The following is a 13,756-nucleotide window of genomic DNA, read 5'->3' as shown; positions in this document are numbered from 1 at the left end:
TACACCAAATTTACAAATATTGAGACAATTTTTCATTAATAAAATACTGTTAATTTATTGATTTTGTTTTCAGATTTATAAACATGATATCCAAAAATGTGTTCGTTGAAAGCAAGGTAAATAGTGTTTAAAAGTAAAAATAAATTTAAAAAAAATATAAGACATTTATACAAATGGTATAAAAAGTTATTTTTAAAGTAATCTATTTATTTTTCGAACAATATTAATGCTGCTTGTGTCTTTTCTTAAGCAAAAATAAAAATTATTCGTAAAACTGACCACTGTTAATAAATAATTTTTATTAAGTTTATTTGAAACAAACAAACATGATTAATTACTATCAATATCGTTTAAACTTTTTATTGTCACAAAGTTTGAAAATAAAAATGATAAATGATAATTTTAGCTTGAATTATTACAATATGATAAACATTAAAGTGCTGTAAATATTCAGACTTAGTATTATAAGTGATATGTTTTACTTACGTAAAAATAATGAAAGCTAAAACATATTTATTTAGTGAATACAAAGTAATCTATTGACAAAATAAAGAAAAGTTTGTTTTAAAAAATAATTCTTTAAAACCTTGTAGTTTTTAAATACCTATAGTTTCTTTATGCTATTGAAAAAACGCAACAAAAAAAAAACAAGAATTAATAAATTCTATAGTGTCTATTTTTTCAATATAGGAACTTTATGTAGATATCTTCTAGTAACAAGTCAAACGTTGCTAACTTTCAACTAACTAAAATATAATGTGTTGTTTGATATTTTTGTTTGATGAATAAAAGTTTTATACAAAATAGGTCTAAAAATGTGTACGTATGTTAAATTTGTGGTAATTCACTTACAGGATTTTAAATAATTTCCAAAATAAAATAAATATCTACCACCAAAAAATAGAAAACACCAGAAAATTATTGTTGGAGAAACTACAGATATAAATTTAAAATACAAACAGTTTACCAAAAGTTTTAGTTTCTTTTTGTATTAACTACATATTAAAAAAGTTTCAGATCTGTTGGATACTAGTTTTTATAACAAAAAAGTTAAATGGTGAAAGCATATTTGACTATATACCTGTAGATTTAATTGATTAAAGACGCTTCGTAAGTAAGTAATTTCTAATATTGATAAAATAATTAGTATTTACACTTGTTCACCTTAGATCAATGAATTTTTACACTACTTTAAACTCAGTCTACATTATAGCTAAAAAGTTTTTAATAAATTATTTAGAATTTTCTGAAATGTTATTAACTAAGGTTGTTATTGCTCTTTAGAAGTCAGTTTAAAGTTTTTAAGTTAAACGTTTTAAAAACAAAAACCTTACAAAAAATTAATACAAAAATTAGTTTAATTATGTTTAAAACTTTTACTTTTTATCATTAGCAAAACGTTTTTTATTTAATTAAATGACATAATAAACTTATGTTCTGTAAGTTAAAAACATTTGTTAAAATAGTATGTTTTTACTACAAAAAAAAGAATTCATTTTAATTTTTTTGAAGAAGTTAATTGAGTACAATAATTATCGAAGTTAAATATTGTAACATAAAAAATATAAATTATCATCTACTTATAAAACTTAAATAAAACTAGTGAAGTTATAAAAACAATTAGTTTAAACCTCGTTATAATTTATAAACATTAAATTTAAGAAGATTTAATTTTATTAACGTTTATTATTGTAAATAAAAAGCAATTTTTTCTAAATAACACTTTTAATTGAGAGTTTAGTAGTATTAATTGTTTGTATAACCTAAACAAAACAATAAAACCAAATTTTAAATAATAATTTAGTGATATTTTAAGTAGAGTTTGTATACGAAAAAAAAAAAGAAAAAAAAAGAGTTTAACTAAAGCATTTTTATTTATTTTATTACAAAAAATATTTTACAAATACATCGACACTTTTTAACTTATCGATTTTGGTTTTAATAGTATTTCGTTGCTAAAGAAAAGTTGATGCTTTAAACTCAACTAATTGTCTTTATTTTTTATTTATGCTGTTTTATATAAAGAGACAACATATGTCGTTATAAATTTTTATCAATAACGCATTTACATTATTTTTCATGAAGTTATGTAAAGAAAACTAAGGACTTAAAAGTGATGTTTAATTTTCTAACCCTTATATATTTTTTAGAAAAATTTAAAGAAAACTTACTAAGATATAGTTTTAAGTACAATACAGCTAGTATATACTCTTCAAGAACAAAAACATATAATTTAGTTTTAATGACAATTACCATTTAATAAATATATAACATTCTATTTTTTGTTACTTTTTAGATTTTTTTAAAATTAAATAAAACAAATTGTATGTAGTTATATACTAAAAATGTATCGTCATTTCTAACTTGCACATAAGTTTAAATATTCACATTCAAGTAAATATTTATCTAAATACACATAAACCATATTTTCTGTAACACAAAATCGAAGTTTAAACAGGCTTAATACTAGCGTTAATAAAAATATTTATTTATATATTTACTTAATAAGGTTCTATTTTGAAAGGCTCTTACTTATAAAGGTGCTTATTTAATAAAAATGATTATATAAATTTGCAATTTCTACCAAAGTATTTTGAAGCAAAATATTCATTGTTTCTTTTAATTAGTTCTGCTTATATCTTTTTCTTATAAGAAAGATAATTATTAAACAAAAGCAGGATTTAGATAGTTTTTTTTATATTAAATAAAAAAACACAACTTTTTAACATACAGGTCACAAACGAGCAATTTAAAGCTTTATTCTGTGAACTCTACAAAGCAAGTGTGAACTGCAAAGAAAAAATCGAAAAAACAAAATCAATTTTCGACAACTCTACAGGCTTGAGATATTCTTATAAACTTTTGAATTTCTATTTAGCAACTTACTGCAAAGGTGAAAGCATTGGATTTTTTTTGGGAAAATTCTTATGCTGGAATGGTAAACCACAAATGTCCAACGTCACATTGTAAAGGCTTGTTTATAAATAAGTGGCTCTTAAGAAACTAAAAAAAGTTTTTGAACAAGTTTAAATAAATTTATAAGAACAATGCATACTTTAAACTATATTTTTTACGAATTGAAGTTAAATAAGTAAATTATGATAAATACATAATTTTTAAAGAAAACTTTCTTACAAAAGTTTTGTTGAAAACTATCAATAATTTAAAGTGATACTTGTATAGTTGTTATTAGTTTAAATAATTTTTACAGTGTGATATTGATGTTAGTCTCTATAGAAAACATGTTTACGTTTAAACCTTTTTACAAGCTTTTACCTTATTGTGTTACAATATTAACTACTTTCTAAAAAAGAAAGTTTTAGAATATTTAACCTATATACCATCTAAACCTTTTTTGAAAAATTAAACAATATTAAACAAACATAAGAGTTTATTTAAGTTATAATAAAAATTTTGTTTTCAGATTTAATGGTTCTACTCAAAGGCGATGTTTAGATAATGGAACTTGGGAATTAGATTTCGAGTTAGCATTGCCAAAAATTTACAATTCTTGTTTTGTTCCTTCCAATAAAACCAAACGAGATACTAATGAAGAATTAAATTTTGAGATAAGTGTTGAAGAACACTTTTAGCATTAAATATACAATTCTAAAACTTTAAAGTTTTTCATATTTTTGTAAAAAATAGTTATTATAATTCAATGAAGTAAAATGTTGTGCTCGCTAAATATTTTAATATGTCCTTTCAAGTATTAAAACTTGTCTTAGTTCAGTTTGGTTGTTTCAAATTAAAAAAAAATTTGTAAGACTGGTAAAAAGTTTACTCTAGCATTTATTTATTCTTGCATCTAAAGTTTTGAATGTACTAATCATAGTTTATGTGAAGACATAAAATCTATTTTTAAATATACTATTATCGTTTACCACAAAATCTTCATATCAAAACAAAACAAGTGACCAAAACTGAAAATATGGAAATATTTGTTTAAAAAAAGTATGGAAAGCTTAAAAATGTTATTATTTATAATTTTTTTTTTAATTAAACTTAGCAAGTTACACACAGAGTAATTTGTTGGATGTAATTACAATTATATACGAAATTGGATGTGCTGTTTCAATTATTTCCTTGGTTTTCGCTGTTTTAATTTTCCTAAGGTTTGTTTGATTATGTTTTACTAATTAGAAAAAAAAGATAAAACTACTATAAGAATTAAAAATGTAATTAATTTTTTACTTCATACAAATGGATAGGACTTTTTAAAGTACTAAACAAGGAAAAACAACATAATTGTTTATTAGCTTTTTATATGCTGTATTTCTAGCTTAGTTTATATGTCTATTGCCTTAAAAATATACTAAACAGAAAGCTTAGTTGCACGAGAAACTTCATTCACATAAATCTAATGGTTTCTTTCATACTTTGTTATTTAGCTGTAATTATAAAAGATAAAGTATTGGTAGATTCTGACGTATTTCCAGTAGTAAACGATCCTTGACAGCTATCTGATAATGAATTAGGTCAATTATGTTTGCCAAATTCGTTTGTTAGGTAACAACTCTCTTGAGATGTTTTAAAAAAGTTTATTCGATGCACTTTTTTACTAAAATTTAAATCGAAATATAATTTGTTTAACTTGATAGATTTACTAGCTTTAAGCATTATTAAAAATAAAGAAGTTACTTATTGGAGTTTTTATTATTTAGAGTTTTTACAATAAACACATATATATTGTTTAATTAGCTTAAATAAAGTTTTACACATAATTTTTTGTACTAATTTAAACTATTATAATTTTACACATTTTTTTTAAAGTTTCATCTCTTTGATTATAAATTGAAAAATCGACTAGGCAGATTAATATTGTATTGATCTATTAAAAAAAAAAATACAAATAAATAATTAACAGATTATAACAAGTTTAAGTTAATAAGTTTTTTAACAAAAAATTAATTCAGTGTTGCCTATTTTGATGCTGTAAATATCGTATATTTAATTGCCTGATGCAAACTTAAGAACAATAAAAATCTATTAAAGTTTTTTTTATTAACAAAATAAATTATTTTAGTTCATTGCATAACAATTAACATACTAAAATTATCATTTATTTTAAAATAAACTGAATTATTTTTTTTTCAATACCTGGTTTGATTTCCAACTATTCTTTTTATTTTTAGGTAAACTATTTTAATCATTTTAGGTTGTTTTACGACAAAGTTGTTAATGACGTGATAATTTAGTAAATAATTTAAATTAAACTATCACAATCAACTAAACAGATTTACAATTTTACAGTTACTTGAATATACTGTGAACGATTTTAAAATTTTAAAATGTATGTGAACAGTAAACTGTTGTAAACATAATCTTCGAAAATTTTATACCATTAATAATTAAACATTGTTGTGTAGCTTTTAAAAAATAAAAAAATTCTACGCCTCTGTTAATTTTATGAAAACATATTGAATTAAAAAAGATAACACACAAATATCACATTTTAAAAGCAATATGATCGCACAAAAAGTGTTTTATATTATTAATTAATTGTAAACTTGCTTATTAAAACAAACTTAATTGTGAAAGAAATATGATATTGATAATAATAAATCACATGTTAGGTAAATAATATTATTTAACAGTTCTAAATAGCTTAACTAGATAAAAAGGTAAAACTAAAGTATTTATTTATTCCATTATAAATATGAGTGGGTGAAAATTTTACACTTGCTTATATAATGTTTTATCAAAATTAAAAAAAAAACATGAAGTTTTAATTTTAAGCTGTTAACTAGAGGTATTCGAAAATTACTCGTTCTAAAATAAAATTTTTGTAAAAAATAAAATTAAAATCATAAATAAAAATCTAAAATATGTTGAACAGTGTTTAAATTTTCTTCAAAGTGTAACAAATTGTGAATCGAAAAATTTAATTTCTAGATATGGTGAATATAACTCTGTAGTGCATTACTCTGTTCTCTGCAACTGTTTCTGGCTTTTAATTGAAGCTGTCTACCTTCAATCTATTCTTTCATTTGCCATGAACAAAGAGCCTAAATTTTTGTGTTTGTTAATTTTTGGATGGTATTAGTTACTTTTTCATACAAAATAAAATTATGATTAAAAAAAATATACACATACTGTTTAACTCTAATTAACACTCCTAGAAGCAATAATGGTGTGTGTAGTGTATTATAAAGTTTTAAAGATATATAACTAATAAACAATGTTTATTACAATTTATATATAATAAATATTTGAAATACAACCACAAATAACATACATAATTTTAATAAAAATAATCTTTCAATTTAAACCTTGCAATATTTGCAAGATATGTATTTTATTATTGTTTTTTTTTGTTAAAGCTTTATAGATAATTAAATTCAGGTTACAACTACTATAAACAATTTTTACTTGAATAGCCAAAATCCTTTTTCAATCTTTATTTTAAGAAAATATCACTATATGTTTTTTGCTTATAGTATTTATTCTTGAAAAAATAAGATAGAGTTTAAAAGACGTTAATCGGCATATAAAATTTAGGTGGACCTCTTTTACCTACTTTAACATGGGTGTTACTCCGATACTTTGTTGAAAGAGATATGTGTTGGGAAGATGTAGAAAATAAATCTGTGAGGTGGACTATAAAAGAAACAGTATTAATTGTTATTTGTGTTACTTTACACACTTATATAAGAAGTTAACACTCATGTTTAATATTTAGTTCAAAATAAACTGTGACCGCTTTTTTGTTTAGTTTTGATATTAACTTAAACAGATAAACTTCGCAATATTCTTTAATATCTCAAAGATTATTTTTAACAAATTCCGTGCAAAAGACATGGAAAGAAATGATTACAAGTGCAGATTGACGAGATCAACTTTGTCACTTATACATCTGCTTAGTATTCATTACGTTATTTTCGCTTTTTTCGACGACCAACAATTGTTAAATAATGGAACAACACTTCTTTACGTCATAATTGCATATAAAACTATCTTCACTTCTTTTCAGGTATATTTTAAACGAAGTTAGAACTAAAATTTAGATTTTAACCTTAAATCGTTAGACTTCCATCACTTAAAAAGTATTTATTAAGAAATTTTAGGATAATTATCGTGATAATGTTTACTCATAAAGTTTTAGTAGCTAAATATTTATGTAGTATACTGCTTATTATACTTAGATTTATACCTATTAGAATTTGTTTATTTAATATTTTTTTGTGTTTTTAAGTGAAAATTAACAGTGTAGCAGCTGTTATTTATTAACACTGTTTAAAATGTTTATCATATTAATTCAAAATTAAAAAAAAATACTTATACTTTTCATATATTTGAGCTTATACTGCAGTTTCTATAAAAACCAAAAGTTTAGTGTCAAACGCGCTTAAACTAGTTAGAAAATTTAATTATTTTTTTACAGGGAGCAATGGTTGCAGTTTTGTACTGCATTATGACGTCTGAAGTGCAAAGTGAAGTGAAAAAACTCGTCAAAAACTGGAGAAATCGTCGCAAATTGCCGAAATTAGAGCAAACGATCTGAAGTTTTCAAATTTTCCAACAATAGATCGTGTGCCAATAAAAATAGCTAATTGTCAATATTAAAAAAAACCTCAGTTTAGTGTTTTTATGTGATTAAAAACCACAATCTCAAAAGAAGATGAAACAAAAAACTTTATAAATTAAAGAATTAAAAAATATATATATAACTAGTTTATTGCTTAATTTTACTGTGGTTAAATAAGTATTTACCTAACGTCATTTTTGAATTTACTGCTTTAAAAAATTTCTTTAAAAGTACTTTATTATAAAAACATTTAATTGTTATAATAAATTCAAAAACAGTATTTTTTTCAATTTAAGATACTTATTACAAAGGTTTTCCTTATTTTGCAATTGTTTAAAAGAATTTTATTTGTGTTAAAAAAACGTGCCATCAGTAATAGTGTTAAGAAAAATTAAATACAGCTTTAAAAAGTTTACATTTTCATTTCAATAAACTTAAAAGTCGTTAATGTGTATAAAGTTATGAATTTATTATCTTATATCATTTCAATAAACTTAAAAACAAAACAAAAAATTATACATAAAATTTAGGAACAAATTAAAATTTAACTTTGACTAGTTTATAGAAATAACGTTGCATGTCAAAAAAGTAAAAACTTAGTATATTAACAACGTGGTAAAGTAGATAAGTTAATTGAAAGAAGGTTTTACTTTTCAAATATGTAGTTTTTTAAATAAAGATTTAAGTTTTGCAGTGATGTTTGTTAATAATTATTTCAGAAGTAAGCTATAACTTTTTTCTTGTTAAAGCAAATCAAAAACTAGTTTTAACTAAATATAAGAGGTTTAAAAAGCTTTCTAACATATAAAGTAACTAAGTTTTATACTAAAAAAAGATCAAAACTTTTAGGTGATAAAAAACCTTTTTACGGTAAACAATTAGATCACTGTAAATAGTTTTTAAGGGTAGCTGTCTAAATTGAACGAGCGTACAACATTGCACGAGTTCACAAAATTGCACAAGGACACTTTTGCACGAGGGGATAAAATTACACGATAATACTTTTGCACGAAGGGTCACTTTTGCGCGAAGACACTTTTGCACGAGCAGACGATTTTGCACGGAGACAACATTGAGCGGGTTAACACTTAATTTAATTTTTTATTTATTTATTTTTTAATTTTTTAATTTTTTTATTTTTTTTTGCTATCACTGTTACCCCTAACCCTTACTCTCGGTCGGTAGCTTTTTTTTCAATATTTTTTTTTTGTTCCAATTTTTATTAAATATATTTATATTTTTACTATCACTATTACCCTTAAACCTTACCTTCGGTCAATTACTTTTTTCTTTTTTTTATATTACTATTTTTTTTTTTTTCTTTTTTTTTTTTTTTTTACTCACGTGCAAAAATGTAACTCGTGAAAAATTGACCCTTTGTGCAAAACCGTCTTCGTGCAATTTTGTGCCGTCAAGCAATTTAGTTTTGTGCAAATTTGGCTTCGTGCAATATTGTGCTTTCGTGCAATTTTGTTCTCGTGCAATTTAATCCCCTCGTGCAATTTAGTAACCTCGTGCATTTTTGTCTACGTGCAATTTAGACCTGCCAGTTTTTAAACCAAATTAGTTGAACAATTATGTAATCTGTACTCATTAAAGTGTAACTAACTATTAATAAATTTTGAATAATTTTTCAACTGTTAAAGGTTATCCCATTACTAATGTATTATTAGTTCAAAAAAGTCAAAAACGTCAATAATTTATTAATATGGTTCAAAGTTATTTTGTAATATAAACTAGCTGTTAGAAAGTTTAGTATGTTTCGCGGGAACAACAAAAGTTGATTTAATGTTAATATATAAAATAAAGTCTCTACTGTTAAGATAATTAATTAAATGTGACATTTATTAAAAACATATAAAAATATTCATTTTTTAATTTTTAAAACAATTATAGCTTTATACTAATCTTTTAAATACAAAAATTTCATGTATGTACTAAAAATTAATTTTTTAATTTATTTATTTACAAGGCAACAATGTTTCTCCCCTAAGGGATCTTCAGGCCTGTAAAATAAGATAAACATAATACGATGGACAACTTAAGAAAATACAATAATGCAAAAAATTATAATTGAATTCAAATTAAAATCAAAAATGTATAGCGCTATTACTAGATAATTAGTTAATAAAATTAAAAGTTTTATAACAATGAAAAAGACTTTTTTTAAAATTTTAAATATGATTTATACTTACAATAGATGATTTGTTCTATATAGATTTGGATTTAGCTTATAACAAAACAAAACAAAATGGCGCTTAACAAATGAGGGTACAAGTAATAACAAAAACAGAACTAAGTGATAGAAAAATTAATACGCTAAGTTTTAAAATAAAGTTTCCTAAAGTGCGGGCAGGTGTAGAAGAGCTCCTGTCTTTTGTTTAAAATTCGTTTCTTATTAGCAAGTGCTATTTCTATCTTTTCCAAATTGCAAGTCTTACAGATTTTACCTATATTCTTCATTTCCCTGATCTTGTGCATTATACTCCATCTTAAATCGTAGCTGGTGTTATTGTTTTTTAGTCTCCAAATGTACTTGGAAAGCTCTGTTCCCTTGTTATTTTCATTCTTAATATCACTAATGTGCGCATACCATCTCTTTTTGAACTGGCTTCCTGTGGATCCTATGTATTCTTTTGTTTCGTTCTGACTGGTAATCGTCGCCTTATAAACAACATTCCCCTGCAAACATTTGCCACTTAAGGGGCAGGAGTCTTTGTCGCGGCAGTTGCACGTTTTTTCCTCTTGGTTGTTTTTATGATTCAGTTTATTTAGTATCTTTTTATTGTGGCTACTTATTAGTGATTTGACATTATCCATGCAACAGTATGATATTTTGCAGTTACTTCTGTTGAAGATCTTTTTCATGCTCTCTGTTTTGAAATGTTTGTCAATTAGGTCTAAGAATTTCCCCCCAATGTTGGTTTTTACTGACTGGCAGTATGGGGGATTAAAATACATAATTCTTCTTTTTCGTTTACGTTTCTGCTTGTCAACAGGGTTGGCTTTGTTTTCATATTCAAGCTTGTGTTTGAAGTTGGATTGGAGCAGTGCAGTTTGGTAGCTATGTTTTGCATTGTCAAAGGTTCTTAGGTCTGTGGACAGTCTATTTAGTCTTTTCTCAATCATTTTGGGTAGGTTTTTCTTGATTATCTTCGGGTGGTTGGAGTCACTACTGATATATCTAAATTGTCGAGACCTGTTGTGCCCAAGGAATAATCCTTGCATATATATGTACTAAAAATCAATACTTAAAACAAATTGTTATTTTAGTTGAAAAAGTTATTTTTCAAAAGTTTATTAAATTACATTTGTTTCTTATGAATTTATTCTTTCAAGAATTTGTTTTTCAAACTAAGTTTTGGTCAAAGACCTCGTCAGTGCTTAAATAAATCTAAAAAGGTATGTGAGAGTCATGGAAAAGAGCATTTATATAACCAGATTAAAATAACTAAACAAGTTAAATTTTAATATTAGGATTGAGTTTAAGGTAAAGTTTAAAATTTATTTAGGATTTTAAATCAACATAACAACTAAAATAATAATAAAAGCTGTATATAGCTTTCTTTCTTTTTCTAGTTAATTTTCAAACTAAACATTGCTTAAGCAAAAATGTAGTTAATAAAGTAAGCTTAAAGTTGAGATGCATTTTAACGTAGCTTATTTTAATCGTGACGTAACTGATTAAAATTTAAACAATCTTGTGCTTGTGATAGCTATTAAAATTTAAAATCCCGCCAGAATGCTTTATATAAATACTTATAATTAAAACAATTTTTTACCTAAAAACAAAACAAATTATATTATAATTTTAAGGTTGAATTTGTGGCAGAGTTTAAATTTTAGTTAAGTTTCAAAATCAAAGAACAACAAAAATAATAATAAAAATCTGTATTTAGCTACAGTTGTTTCTCATATTATTTTATTATAGAATTTTGTCTAGCTTTTGTTAAGCCTATCATGATATATTGAACTGTCTTTAGAAAAACATATAAATAAATCACAGTCCACTAACAAGATTTTGAATAGTGAAAGACTTTTGAAATATTGATTTCAGAACGAGCTTAAATTTTCAAAACACAATTCTAAACTTAACTCCTTAAAAACTAAATTGTTTACTTTTATTATGAACATTTACAGATATAAAAATAATTAACAATTTTTACTTTTTTTTTCTTCTAAGAGTCAACTAGTTTTATTTACTATATAATGTTTGTTTTGAGTTTTCAGAAACATATATTATACAATTTTTTTATAGTTTGAAATTTATTTAACTCAAATAAACAAATATATATAAAAGTTTGCTTCAGTTAAAGTTTAGCTGCAGTAGTAACAAAATATAAGAAATATTATTTAGTTAAGTAATTTCGTATCCAAAAATTTAGTTTTGAAATGTTTTATATAAGTTCAAAAATAAAGAAATACAGTTCAAAAAAAGTTTGGTATTAAAAATGTAAAGCATAGTTTATATTTAAAAAAATAATTACCGTTGATTAGATTACGAGCAAAGTTTAAGTGGTTTAAAAAATAAATTTTTACACATAATTTTAACATACTTATAAATATAACCAAAATTTAAATTTATTTCAGAACAAAGTTTTATAAAAAAAAACTCTTAAACAATAGTAAGAAAAAAAAACTGTATTTTATTTAATTTTATTCTATATTTATCTTTTATAATAGGTTAACTTTTTAGTTTAAAATACATACATTAAAATTGGAATTTATTTTTTAATAAAACAATCGTTATAACCAAGTTTTATGATTTTACATTGTATTGTATCGTCATTAGATAAAAATACTATTCCGCAATTTTAAATTTTCTACTAGAAAGTGTTTACTTTTGCAAATTTAGTTTAATTTTTATGAAGACGGAATTTTATGTTGTACTTCAAACAAACAATATTTCGTTATATGCGTAATTTTTTATTTACGAGTCTTTAATTTTTATCATAGAAAGTGTGCTAATGAAGTTATCTAAGATTAAAATGCATGTAATTGTGAAAGTATAAATTTTTGTATGTTGTTTTAAAAACAACCTTTACGTAACCTTATTGATTTTGTTGATAGATTTGTTTTTAAAATTAATTGCTAAATATATTTACATGAAAAATTTATATCTGATGTAAAAACAATGAATAAAAAGTTTACTTAACATTCTCAGTTCTTTTCAATTTTTATTTCGTTATCGTTGAAATAAAATAAAAACATTTCTAGTAATTCAATTGTTTACTGAAAACGGATTTATTTGAAATAAGCGTTCAGTTTCTCAGATGTGTTACAATTTTAATAAAATAAGTTGCAGTTGTTTCTGCTGTTTCAAAATGTTGTTATATTTACTAAAAGTTTTGCGTGATTCAATACGCACGTTACTTTTGTTTTTATGTCAACAAAATGTTCTAATACTTTTTGTTTAGATTAGAATTCACGTAAATGGAAAAGTACAAGTAATTATACATTTACAATACTTGAATTAATATTAACAAAGAGTTATTTAAGATCGAATGAAGTACTGTCGATGTTTTTGTTAAAAATATAAAATTGTATTTTTTTAACAATTTATTAACCTTCAAAGAAATTTGAAATAGACTATAAAGTTCATAAAGTATCAAAAGTAATATAGTAGTTATTAATAGATATCTTACAAAATTAGAAATAACATAATGTTTCATATGTTGCTACTAAGAAATTGATTTATTTAGTTTTAAAAATGGATAAAAGAAATATTAATTTAATTTACCATCGATCACCATAGATCATCAAAAATTAGACATAGTTAAAACATTTTTTCAATACTAGCAACAAATAGATATCTATAAATACTAATACATCATATCTTTTTAATAAGTTTGAATCAACAATTTTATTTCAATCTTTACTTTATATTTATTTCAATTCTATGATGTTACAATTTGCAGATAATTCATAAAAATATACAGTTTATGCTAGATGTTTCTTACGTAACTTAAAATTCAATCTTACGCAAGTGTTAATTATTAATTAAAAAGGACAAAATAATTTTTTTCTGTCTCATCAAAAATTAATTATAATTTTTTTAAGTATTTTAAAAACTATGTCGCTACAAACTGATTTGATGCATTCACTTTGCTTAAGATCTTAACAAAACAAATGCGCATAATTTATCGACAAAAAGTTTTATGTTTCATAATAATTGTAGAAGTTTTAGTCTAAGCAAGCAAAATTCTGGTTAGAAATTTAAATATATTT

Source organism: Thalia democratica, chromosome 8, assembly GCF_965202585.1.
Source record: "Thalia democratica chromosome 8, ktThaDemo2.hap1.1, whole genome shotgun sequence".
Classification (NCBI taxonomy): domain Eukaryota; kingdom Metazoa; phylum Chordata; class Thaliacea; order Salpida; family Salpidae; genus Thalia; species Thalia democratica.
This window is presented reverse-complemented; position numbering follows the sequence as displayed.